A 14,176-nucleotide genomic window follows, 5' to 3' on the forward strand; every position below is an offset into this window, starting at 1 on the left:
CTGTACACTCTCTTGTTTCTATAGTTTATCTCGTTAGCCGCTCAGTCGTGCCCGACTCCTTGCGACCCCATGGACTGCAGCTCACCAGGCTCCTCTGTCCATGGGATTTTCCAGGCAATGATACTGGAGTGGGTTGAGAGAGTATTAACAGAAAAATCAGTCTTCCTCTACCTTCCAACAAGGCTACAGGTAGTTTCCGTTTATTTAAGCAAACAAGCAAGCAAACAAAAGAAAACCAGAAGAATTCCCACCTGGGACTTCCAATTCTCAACCTCTCTTGATTTATTGTGTGGTCAGAGTTAAGAGGACAAGGGGTCTGAAGGATGGAGAAATGTCTGGGAGCACATATGAGTATTTTAACAGCAAACAACAAAACTCCTAAGTAGCTGTTGATGAAAATAATGTCTTACAGTCAGTAAACAGCTGACCGCTGATTTTAAAAAGCAGTGGCAGGCAGGTTTCTCCAAAAGCATATTAACAGATCCTAGAATGTGTTGATAGACATTTTCAATCTCACACAGAATAAGAAAAAAAGAAAAAGAGTTTTAGTTCCAAATAACTCCAGAAAAGCTGTTCTAAAACAGTCATTTTAATTATCAAAATAGTACGTCAAGCAAAATGTTTACCTAGACCCCAAATCACTAACTTCATTAGCTGCATGATAGAGGTCAAAAAGAAAACCAAAACAATTATTGAAATAAAATAAAAACTAAATGCATTGTTCCTGTCTCTCCCCAGTGTCTTGAGTCATTATTCTTGTGCTAAGTGAGAAGTTCCACCAAGCATATTAACTATTTGGGACCATGAAAATGCTATTAATTATACTGATGCAATAACATACCTTTCATAAGCTCTCATTTGCTATAGAACCATCCTGGCCTTATAAGAGAACACACTTCCACTAAGTTGAGATAGCCATGATACCCCCTGGAGTCAAATTCTCCAATAACAGGATATTTTACAGTGCCTTGAGCTTCAGATCAAAAAATGTCCTCTTTTGGTCAAAAGAGGAAAGATGGGAATGCACCAGAAAAAGTAGAAATAGGCCAATATATGGTGACTGAAGTCAGGAAATTAAAACACACTTGCTCCTTTGAAGGAAAGCTATGACAAATCTAGACAGTATATTAAAAAGCAGACATCACTTTGATGACAAAGGTCCATATGGTCAAAGTTATGGTTTTTCCAGTAGTCACACACAGATGTGAGAGTTGGACCATAAAGAAGGTTGAGTGCTGAAGAACTGATACTTTCAAATTCTGGTGCTGAAGAGGACTCTTGAGTCCCTTGGACTGCAAGAAGATCGTAAAGGAAATCAACCTTTAATATTCATTGGAAGGACTGATGCTGAAGTTGAAGCTCTGATACTTTGGCCACCTGATCATCAGAAGAGCCAACTCATTGGAAAAGACCCTGATGTTGGGAGAGATTGATGGCAGAAGGAGAAGGGGACGACAGAGGATGAGGTGGTTGGATGGCATCACCAACTCAAAGGACATGAATTTGAGCAAGCTCCAGGAGATAGTGGAGGACAGAGGAGCCTGGCATGCTGCAGTCCATGGGGTTGCAAAGAATCAGACACAACTTAGTGACTGGGCAACAACAGCAGGATGAGATATTGTGCTTTAGTCATCAAGCAAGTAGCACTGATGCTGCCTCTCACTCTCTGCATGTTAATAAAATTGTAAAGCCTGACAAGACGCTCTCCTATTAGCAAGGCCGGTGCAGGCAGCCATTGGATTGACAGCTGCAGACGCTCCTCTTGGGCCCAGTTCCAAGCCCACTCCACCCCTGGAGCCTGCAGAACGCTTTGCGGGAGCGTCACACACCAGAATCTGGCCATGTTTGGGTAACTGTTATCAGTGTTTGTGTTTATTTCACATTTGGAGAGGTTAAAATTTCAAAAGCGTGTCTCTATTTACATACAGCTTAATAGGCTCCCCTATTCTGAAAATTCATTTTAAATGTCAAACCTTTCATGGAACTTCCAATTTTAGTAGATCTAACTTTTACTACATGTTGAGTGAAACAAAAATATTGACTAAATAGTTTATATGGCAGACATGTTTTAGGTGGATTTGTGTTTTATTTATCATAACACCTATATGCAATAAATGGTCTAACATGAAGACAAACTATTTACTTAGTTCCCAGAATATGCTTGTTGGGAGGGATCCATATGTGTACTAAATCTGATATTCCTCTAAATACCTACAACTCACAGGTTGAAAGCAACAGGCATAAAGAACAGTAAGTGCTGAAAATCAGATCCACCTGCCTTTCAAATCTCACTAGTGTGTTTGATACACAGATAGATAACCTATGCAAGCATATGTCACCTTGAGCAAGTGACTTGTCTCTCTCAACTTTAATTTTGTACTTTTAGATAGTGTTTTGGTGAGAATTAAATAGTATAAACAATCAAAACATGTGGGTTATTGCTTGAAACAGTGTAAGTATTCAATATCTCTGAGCTCCTGTTCTTTCTTAAAAAACTTGAAAGTTTTGGATTCTCTATGTATCTGTGAAAGCATGGATTAAACAGAAAGATTCACAGGAGGATTACTTTTTATAGCAAATGGTGTAGAAAGGGTATTTGTATACCGTATACGGGCTTCCCAGGCCAATGGAGGAGATGTAAGATATGTGGGTTCAATCCCTGGGTCAGAAAGATCCTCTGGAGAAGGGCATGGCAACCCACTCCAGTATTCTTGCCTGGAGCGTCCCCTGAGCAGAAGAGCCTTATGGGCTACAGTTTACAGGGTAACAAGAGTTGGACACAACTGAGGGACTTAGCATGCATGCACGCACACATACACCACTTACAGCGTGTTTGATAAATTGCCTAATTTACACATGTCTCATGTGTGTACATCTGGGTCAGAAGCCTGTCCTTTGAATAGGGGTGAGTGTCTCTCAATAACCTTGATAATGGCTACTTAGCATCTGATAGGATCATTCTCATTGAAAGCATGTTTTAAAACATACTGTTGCTTAATAGTGACCTGTAAAGGTAGATGGCTTTGTGAATATGGGATCCATACTGTAATAATCTGTTGGGGTTATTATAATATTTTTTCTTTGGTTTACAAGGTGAGCATATACTGAGAATAACCCTATCGTGCAGGTCATGAGGTTGTTCTGCTGGTCTTAAGCACGGCTTCACCTCCCTGATGTCCAGTATGGGAGGAAAGATTTTTCTAGCAGCATCAGGTGGCTCAGCAGCAGGCACTACAGGCAATTATGCTGGTCATTCTGATGCTTTTTGTATATTAGGGCACTGCTGATAGTCTTCACTGTCCAGGTAATTGTAAGTGCCAAGATTCTATCTACAATTTTTCCTAAACACTTGATCTCTGGGGCAATCAACCTCTCTATCCACCTCTCCCTCTCTTTCTCTTCTAGAATATAGTACCCTGGGCATGACCCACTAGAGTAAATACACAGTCTTTTAAATGAATAGTTTATATCTTGACCCTGGTATATCCACATTTAATGCTTTACCCTGTAATTCAGTTCAGTTCACTTCAGTTCAGTCGCTCAGTCGTGTCTGACTCTTTGCGACCCCATGAATTGCAGCACGCCAGGCCTCCCTGTCCATCACCAATTCCCGGAGTTCACTCAGACTCACGTCCATCGAGTCAGTGATGCCATCCAGCCATCTCATCCTCTGTCGTCCCCTTCTCCTCCTGCCCCCAATCCCTCTCAGCATCAGAGTCTTTTCCAATGAGTCAACTCTTCACATGAGGTGACCAAAGTACTGGAGTTTCAGTTTTAGCATCATTCCTTCCAAAGAACACCCAGGACTGGTAAATTTACTGGAAAAAAGCACCCTGTAATTACAGAGGAACAAATCTCAGAAAACCATTTCTAAAGGTGTTTTACATTATACACCCAGGAGAAGAGTAAAACTCTACAAAGTTCTTACATACCTACATTGGACAAAAATAATTTTATTACATTTTCATTTAATTCATTGTACCACTTTGGTTTTGAGAATGCCTTATTTGGTAGCTTTGTTTTATTGCTCAACTACTTTTTGGGTACCTGATATTTAGTCATGTTAAGAGTTGTCATTTATCAAGCACTTTGTGATGAGTACTGGGACAAGTTCTTCTCATGTACTAATGTTTCATAAAAGTATCATTTTTATTCCCATTTTTTAGATGAAGACATTAAAACTTGGACAATTTCAGTTATATGCCTAAAACCACTTAGTTCTAAGTCCAGATTTGAACCCAGAGCTATGCATCTAAATCATTTCTGGATTTTTAACTATTTCAGATGTTTTCTACAGTACACATATGGCTAAAAAAATGTTTTGGGAAGCTACGACAAAGATTACTTTCTATAGTATTTGCTTGACAGTTGAGAAAAAACTGAATCTGAAGTCAGGAAATAAAAATGTATGGCAGAAATTGATCAACATATGTTCTCTTTATTTTCTCAATTCAATAATTATAGAATTTTATTTCTTAAAGTAGAATGCTAAGATGTAGAAACCGGAAAGACAAAGATTCTACACAGCCATATATAACAGCCTAGCTTCTGGAGGAAGTGTGGCAGGTTGTATTTGAGTAAAAAACATTTGAAATAACTATTTCAAGGTGTTCTTTAAAGTGGAAGAATACAGTTTTACATCTGAATCAAAAATAATAATTTAATAGATTAACTAATTAATATAAGAGTGAACTCACCCATGTATTTGACCTCTTACCTAATTTTTTATCCTAGAAGGTAATGGGAGTAATGCCAATACTATCTTAACTACTGTGGCACCAACAGGGCTCCCTGCAGTACGAACACATTTTCTATGGTTTTTTCCCCTTCTTCTAAATTGAACCCAGTGGACAGAGGTGGGTCTGTGATGGACTGTTGGGAACCACGGTTTGCAGAAAAAATTAGGCAAGATTTTTAAATTGACAATTTTTAGATTGACAATTTCATTCCAAGTTTCCTTCTGCATTTCTGTGCTCCAGTTTTAATTATCACTTTGAGTAAGTGTACTGGATATATACTTATCAACTCCTCATTTCCCCTGTGGACCACACTGTGGGTTACGAAATACAATTTCCATTTTGTCTGCTGATGGCCTAAATAAAGTACACACAAAACAACAAGGATGGGCTTCTTAATTTAGCAGGATAAAATGCTCATATAACAGTGGCCCTGGGGTTTAGATTAGAGGAGAAAAGAGAACTAGATTCCACCTCAGTGGAGTTGGATAATTTCTAAAAGATTTAGCACAAAAGAACTGGGCCATCCCACACTATGAACACTTTGAAAAATCTAACACTGATATATTAATTTTTTCACATTCTTTAATACAGGGATCCATGGCATATGTGCAATTATATCTTATGATATTTTAAGCACAACTATCATAGGAACAAAACTGTAAAAGAAATGTTAAGGATATGAATATCATGGCAAGTTTGTATTAAATATATGTTGGACTGTAAAATATATGGCATACGTATCATGCGTCAGTGAATTCCATTACCCTCTTCCTTGTGTAAGTGTAATAAATATCAGAGTAAAATATCTTAATAGAAAATATATTAAAAATTTGAATAACCACTGCTTATTTTTTTAAATGAACTTTCCCACCAGTGAACTATATTTTTTAGGTTTCTTCAACATAGTTCTTCTAAATATATGACCACTTTTTATTCCAAACCAATGCACATTCCAGGCCATAATCCTTATCAAAATCATTGCTGTCATTATCATCAGCCACATTTAACTCAGCCACATTCCTGAGTCTTAGGAATTCAGAAAGTTATACAGTAGAGTCAGGAGTTAGCAAGTTAGTGAACTGTCAATGTATATGAAAAGATCATGAATCGTGCCAAACAATGAAAGAAGCATGGTGGTCTGTGAATGTTACCAGGCTTCACTGAGAAAGCAGCACTTGATATGGGCCTTGCAGAGTTAGAATTTACATAATAACCTCAGAATGAAAAGCACACTTCACTCGGCAACAGAGCAGGAACAAAGGCATACTCCACTTCAGCCCTTTGACTCAAAAGTTTTACACAATGAGAGAGGAGATTGGAAGGGAAAAAACATTTTATGAAGGTTACTGGACTCTGACCTACGTACCATTTGTACTTGACACAGGAGGCAATGAAGCTCGCTGATGATTTCTGAGTAGAGGGAATGATAATTGCAAGTTTATATTTGGAAAATCCTGACATTATAGAGGAAGCTGCAGAGACCAGCTGGGACAAAGGAGAACATGTCCTAAGAGGCTTCTGGCTTCATACACTGGCATTTTTCTGTCATAGGTGTTACATTTTTTGTTTCCACACTTAGCATCAGATCAGATCTATTTGCCTATACTTTTGGAAAGTAGGGTAAATAGTTTAATATATAAGAACACAGATATTTCAAGCATGCTGTAGATCCCACTGCCTAAAGAGAGGCAGACCTTGAGTGACAGAACATTCCAGATGGCAGAAGGTGTGAAAATGCAGGGAGAGTGGCTGAGGAGAGAGGGTTTGGGTCAGTTCTATACAGGTGTGTAGTCCTTAGTTCTCTACTACACGGGTTAAAGGGAAGTAGAAAACAACTAATTTACATTTGACTTCCATGCATTGATTTTTGTTACCTTCCCAATAGATACAAATCAATGTGTGCTCTTGGAGCAGTGCTTGACAGGGCAGACAACACACACACTGGTTGACAGAACCAGTTTAGCAGCAATGTATTGCAGAAAGACATCTGCATTTACTGCATAAGAAATTAGTGTATAATTTCAATGGTACCTTCGATGTTTTCCATGTAAATGTGGACACATGCAAAATTGTTAACATCTGACACCAAACAACACTTCCATCACCCTTAATTCTAAATACAATGATTGAATATTAACTTAATCTGACAATTAACTAAGAGCAAGGCAAAAGCATGATATACAATGAAGATAATATCAGTATGACTGCCAAATGGATCAAAGTTAGTAATTTAGAGTGGAATCCTCATGAATGAGATTAATGCCCTTATAAAAAGGCTCCAGGGATATCTCTAGCCCTTCCTCATGTGAAGATACAAGGAGAAGCCTGTAACCCAGAAGAGGACCCTCATTTGACCATGTGGGTAATCTGGCCTCAGATTTCCACAGCCTAGAACCTTGAGAAGTACATTTCAGTTGTTTCCAAGTTACACAGTCTCTAGAATTTTATTACAGCATCACAAACGAACCAAGACAGATAGTACTTACTGAATAAAATTCTCATCATTTTCTTTGAGTCCTATCAATATGCGCTAGTCTTCCTTGAATGACTCTTAAAACTATGATCTTTACCATTGTTAACCCTCAGTTCATAAGTTTCACCCTTTTCTACTAGTCGATAATTTTTCATCTACATCTGGAAAAGTAAGAAATATTCTTAAGCAATATGTTTATAATGATGAGCAATGGTATTCAAACAAAGATTGGGCATTTAAAAAATAAGGAAAAATAAAAGAAAAAATATTCTTAGCAGAAAAATATGTCTGTCAGTATGTTAAGATTGTATGTATGGTGGTGCTAGTGGTAAAGAACCCACCTGCCAGTGTAAGAGACATAAGAGACGCAGGTTCAATCCCTGGATTGGGAAGATACCCTGGAGGAAAAAATGACAATTTGTTCCAGTATTCTTCCTTGGAAAATCTCATGGTCAAAAGACCCTGGGGGGCTACAGTCCATAGGGTCTCAAAGAGTTGGACACGGCTGAAGCAACTTAGCATGCACACACACGCACACACACATATATATGAAGTGAGGCGAAGAGAAAGTCACTCAGTCATGTCTCTTTGTGACCCCGAGGATTATACACTCCTTGGAATTCTCCAGCCAGAAATACTGGAGTGGGTAGCCTTTCCCCCATCCAGGGGATCTTTCCAACCCAGGGATGGAACCCAGGTCTTCTGCATTGTAGGCAGATTCTTTACCAGCTGAGCCACAAGGGAAGCCCATGTACATATATATTTATACACACATATTTATAAGCCCATATATATGTATATATATAAATTTCTTTCCTCTGCATGTCTCATTCTTTACATAATAAAATGATCTCAGCATTCCACTCTACTGTCTGATTGCTCTGAGACTGCAAGACCATTGCAACCTTTCTACTGCAGCATTATTTCTAACACCACACTGCTCTGGAAGCATCTACCATCCCCTCGGGCACCTGCAGTAATTCCCAAATATGCTCCCCTCTCCCCTTTAAAGCGGAGAAGGCAATGGCACTCCACTCCAGTACTGTTGCCTGGAAATCCCATGGATGGAGGAGCCTGGTAGGCTGCAGTCCATGGGGTCACTAAGACTCGGACACGACTGAGCAACTTCACTTTCACTTTTCACTTTCATGCATTGGAGAAGGAAATGGCAACCCACTCCAGTGTTCTTGCCTGGAGAATCCCCTTTAAAGACTAGATCCAACCCAACAATCAGGCTAAAGTTAGGAAATACAAGGACCAAAGAAATGCAAAACTATTGCGTTAAGTCTATTAAATGGCAAGGAGTGCAGAAATCAGGGATGCCTCTGGCTTAGTCAACTCACAAGCTCTGTTTTTCATGAAGTGGCTATATTAGCAAACTAGCCAGAACTCCTCCTCTGATTTCTCACACTTTTTTTTTTTTTTAATCTCATGAAAATGTTTTCCAGTGACATTGGCTTTTACTTATTCACCTATGGTTTACAGGCACACAAACAGCAGGCAGGTAAAATCTCCCCTGAATGTCTCCCACTCTACTGGGGTTGACCTGGGAAGTGGCAAATGCAGAGACCTGGGCCTGGCCAGGGCTTGGGGAGCGGAGCCCAAGGTACAGAGAGGTTCCTTGAGGGACAAGCCCACATGCTTCTTTTCTTTCTAGGAGGGAACGAGGGGCTAGATCACTGGCAGGAACCCTCCTCTGCCTGCTGGGTGCTCAGCTAGGAATCTCAGAATATCAGATCCAATTATATTCAAATGTAAGTACAAAAGAGTCATTTTGACTCGAATATAAATGATTCTAGCTGCCATGTTGTATTACCCACTCCACTGCTCCTCTTCATTAGCAGTGATAATTGAGCGATGACTGTGTGCACTTAATGATAATATGATTAACGGTGTATTTACCAACCTTGCTGGTGAGTGCTCGCATAAAGGGAGTGTTTCCTATAAGCTATTGTCATCATCACCTGCAAACACAAGCCACTGAAGCCACTGTGTTTGTAAAGTCTGGAGACAAACTGTTACTGAATCTCAAGACTGGCCCATCACTTTATCACTGTTGCCTCGTGGGTACCACGAAAGCCTTCATTAACAAAAAGTAAGACTGAATGCTAGGAAGTGAGAGAGAGGAGATGTAAACACCTGCTCTTTCTTTTCTGAAATTGCGCATCATTTACATTTTTCTCATCTCTGTTTAACATTAATCCACAGGCTTCTTTTCTCCAGATACGAGATTTAAAGAGTAGAATTTATGGTGATTTTTTTTTTTCTGTTATTTTTCAAGTGCTACCATTAAAATGAAGAGCCAAAGTAATCAGCCAGAGATCAAGCAGAATTAGAATAGACAGAGTTAATTTTTCTAAAACAAACAAACAAAAAACCCATCCTTTTATCTGACAGAGGTAACTATAAATTACACGCACAGCATTTGGCCTTTCTTGCATTAAATTCACCCAAAAATTATGAAGTATATAATTAATGATGCGACTCTGTGTATAGCACACTGACACCCTCCCTAACTTAAACCTATAACTTATAGGTGCAAGTAAACAGAATAATAAGTTATATGTATCATTATCATATGAGACCATTACGAAGGAAAATATACAAAAAAAATGTGAAATGGCACATTTTTGTTTCTCTCCTATTTTATACTTGGAGAGTTTTAAAAAAACAATAACTGCAGTAACACTTGGAAAAATCCATGCCTGGTGGGACAGCTTCCTTTATGTTTGTTAAAAGAAAAAGAGTCTTTGTAAATGTACTTTCCTTATGACTTTAATTTCATGTTGGCGGATTCCTACTCTCAGACCCCTGTAGACTTCCTGGTCCAGGAAAAAAGCTTTTCTCTTGGGTCCCCTGAGTAGGTTTGTGACAACTGAAAGCACGCAGGTAAAACTAACACAGAATAGTCATTTCAGAGCCGATTTTCTGTGGCGGCAATGACAGGCAAGCAGCAATTTCTTACCCACCACTGGTTCTGAGGAGATTTTTCTCACAGCACCCACCCAGCCCACATGAAGCACTAGAGATTGCTGGGGAATCTTTTGGGGATAATTTCATTTTCATATTGTTTCACTTCCCCTTAGTCTTTGGAAAAGAGCATTTACATTCCTCTGGAGGAGGGCGTGGCAGCCCACTCCAGTGTTCTTGCCTAGAGTATCCCATCGATAGAGGAGCCTGGCGGGCTACAGTCCATAGGGTCTCAAAGAGTTGGACATGACTGAAGCAACTTAGCATGCATGCACTGCTCAAATCTTTAACATGGAAATAAAACCTAACTAATTCAGAGAGTGAGTAAATGATCATTTCTTTGGCATAAGACATGACTGGTTTCTTCAGTAAAATTCAGACTGAAATTAAAAGCTCTCAAACATCCGGATAAACACCAGAGCACAGTGTTAGAAAATAGTTTAATGGAAAAGACAGAAAGAATAGTGCAGAAAGTGTGCCTGGCAACAGAACAGCCCTGTAACGTATTAGCAGCATTGAAGATATATTATGCTATTCAGCATACCCTTGTAAGTTTGGGCATCTCTCCATTTTATGGTTGAAGAAATACAGAACTGGCAAATACTTTACTCATGCTGCACAGCTGGTAAGAGAAAGAGAATTCACACTTAGGTCCAAGGTCAAAGTGCATGACCTTCCTTTCATATCTAGAGTATACTGAAAAATAATGAGCGTGATGAATAGCATTTCTACCCAGCTACAGTATTTCTAGCTACTAGAATGTAGGAGAAATATCACAACAGTATATTATAAAAATTCATATTCATATCTATAAAGAAAAAATATCATCTTGTTGTTAGGAGAAAATTCAACTTTTTCTCTTTAATATAATCAATTTTGACTCAGTCAACAGACATCACCGCTCCTGTAGTGTTAAGTAAACTCAGAAATCAAGAATTGTGAAGAGAATTTGAAATTTAGGAAGAAGGCACAAACTCAAATGTTATCACTCATAAAATGAAAATCAATCACAAAAGAAAAAGAATGATGAAATTGTGGCATTAAATAGTAGAAAGTTACTTGATTATGCTTCTATTAATATTTCAAACAATGCGATGTAGATGGCTCCAAACTCCACCAGGGCCTCCCAGAGTTTCAGGGGAAAGACTGGTAACACTTTGGATCCCTGGAGAGTCCTAACAAACATGAGGATGTTCCCAAGTGCCTGCTACAGACCAAGGGGTTTTACATCATTGCTCCCTGCACCCAGGAGGAGGAAATGGCAACACACTTGGCTGTTCTTGCCTGGGAAATTCCATGGACAGAGGCATCTGGTGGGCTACAATCCATAGGGTCACAAAAGAGTCAGACATGACTTAGCGACTAAAACAACCATGACAATATACACACAGACCCCAAATAAAACAGCAAAGAATCCTCACTGCACGTGCCACCAATACACAAAGTCGGAATTAGAAGAATTAGATTATAAGCCAAACCCTCCCACTAACAATGAGACCTCTATCAAATCCATCCCACCAAGCCTCACTGGTGAACTGAGTACATGATTACACCAATCTCACATGTTTGGATGGTTATGAGGGGTTCAAAGAAGGTAAAGTTCATGGGGACATTCTTTCATTGTAAACACCATTTGAATGCAATTATTGTTATTTTCATGCTGTTGTGTAATTTTTGCAATTCCTGCTATGATATTGTTTTTGAAACAGCTGGCTACCCATCAGGAGGAGCAACTTCGTCCCTGACGCAATCCCCATCCAGAACAGTTTTCCTCTGTATCACGTGGGTTTGCATGATGAAATGATTGCCCTGCATGGCTGGCAACTTAACTCTGTGACTGTTTTTTGAGAAATCAATCACAAATAGGAGGTTTCTTAAAATTACAAAATGAAATGAAATCATATATCACAAACTTGGGAATGCAATATTCTGATTACTAATAAACCTCAAAAACATCAGGTGGAAGGGAAGACCTTTAGGTAAAAATATTTTAAACAGACGGAAAAACAGCACAATTTTAATAATTCTATAAATATTCTCTAGATTTTGGGATGATCTGGCTTCCGTTAAAAACAAATAACCATCAACAACAACTCTGCTTATTTTTATCCTTCTCTAAACTATCGTCTTCCCCCCCCCGCCCCCCTCCCCCCCTCCCCCCGCCTTTCAAAGTCAAAACAAGTGAGTTCTCTATACCAGAATCTTGGATTTTTAACCCCTTCTGATTGTCATACACCAACAGTGTTTTAAAGGGCTTGAAGGGAGGGGCGTTTTCCGTACTGAATCTACACAGTACCTGTGTTTCCGACCCATCTCCGACTTCCCAGAGCTGTGCAATAATGATTAGTTTTTAAGCTGCTTAAAAGAGATTCTGAGATTTTAAGCCTTTTTTTTTTCCCCTTTCCTCTGAACAAGCCAGCAAAGAGGAGCATTCAGACTGAGCCATAGCTCCATCTCCTGGAAGTGTACAACACTAACAACAATGAAAGAGAGAGGTGCCCAAGACGTTTTCTCACTGAAGCACCTGTGCCCATTCTGTGCGCAAAAGACCTTTCATGTCTCACTCACAAAGCGAGGTTATTCTTCACTCCATCAAAAGGGGAGAGACACACATCTTAGAAAATCTTCAGTTACTGAAGGGAATGACCTTGTTGGAACACAACTTGAAGGAAGACTCGCCTGACAATAAACCCCTCTTAGAAAGTTTCCATATACAGGGAGCTAGGCTGCTGCTGCTAAGTCGTTTCAGTCGTGTCTGACTCTGTGCGACCCCATAGACGGCAGCCCACCAGGCTCCCCTGTCCCTGGGATTCTCCAGGCAAGAACACTGGAGTGGGTTGCCATTTCCTTCTCCAGTGCATGAAAGTGAAAAGTTAAAGTGAAGTCGCTCAGTCATGTCTGACTCTTAGCGACCCCATGGACTGCAGCCCACCAGGCTCCCCCATCCCTGGGATTCTCCAGGCAAGAACACTGGAGTGAGTTGCCACTGCCTTGTCCAATGCATGAAAGTGAAAAGTGAAAAGTGAAAGTGAAGTCGCTCAGTCATGTCTGACTCTTTGCGACCCCATGGACTGCAGCCCACCAGGCCCCTCCATTCATGGGATTTTTCAGGCAAGAGTACTGGAGTGGGGTGCCATTGCTTTCTCCGGGCAACTACCCTACAGCCAGATAAAAGAGCCCTTTGTGACATACCAGAACCAGAGATTATCTGATGAAATTTCTATTTGGGAAAAAATTGAAACTGCGTTTGTGCCACTTTCCATTTTAAATGTGACGTGACAAGTTGTACCTTATACCTGGCTTCTGGTGACTATTTTCCATATTGTAATTTCCTATCGAGCATCTGCTTTTCTATTTTCATTTTAGAAAAATAAGGCTTGGTTATGGAAATGTGATTTCTAATTTTACATATTTATGTTTCTATATCAGGTTGAAATGCATCTGCTGGAGACCATACCTTATTTTTAAATTCTAAAATAGTTGCTGTCCATATTATCCATTTGTAGTTTAAAAAAAAAAAGAGAGATTGGATTTTACTGCTTCCAGTCGTGGATTCCATGTTTCTCTCCCTTTGAGGTAACTTGAGGCTATCTGAAGTAGGAAAGGTCAGGTTATGTCCAGATATATAATATAATCTCCTAGTCTTCCCGGTTCTATCCTGTCCATCATTAATACATTTTTGGCACAATGGAATTGGATGATACCACTCTAATGGCAGAAAGTGAAGAGAAACTAAAGAGCCTCTTGATGAGGGTAGAAAAAGGAGAGTGAAAAAGCTTGCTTAAAACTCAACATTTAAAAAACTAAGATAATGGCTTCTGGTCCCTTCACTTCATGGCAAATAGGGAAAAAGTGGAAACAGTAACAGACTTTATTTTCTTGGGTTTTAAAATCATTGCAGATGGTGACTGCAGCCACAAAATTAAAAGATGGTTGCTCTTTGGAAGAAAAGCTATGACAAAACTAGACAGTGTTTTAAAAAGCAGAGACATCA

Source organism: Capricornis sumatraensis, chromosome 4 (genome assembly GCF_032405125.1).
Source record: "Capricornis sumatraensis isolate serow.1 chromosome 4, serow.2, whole genome shotgun sequence".
Taxonomy (NCBI): Eukaryota; Metazoa; Chordata; class Mammalia; order Artiodactyla; family Bovidae; genus Capricornis; species Capricornis sumatraensis.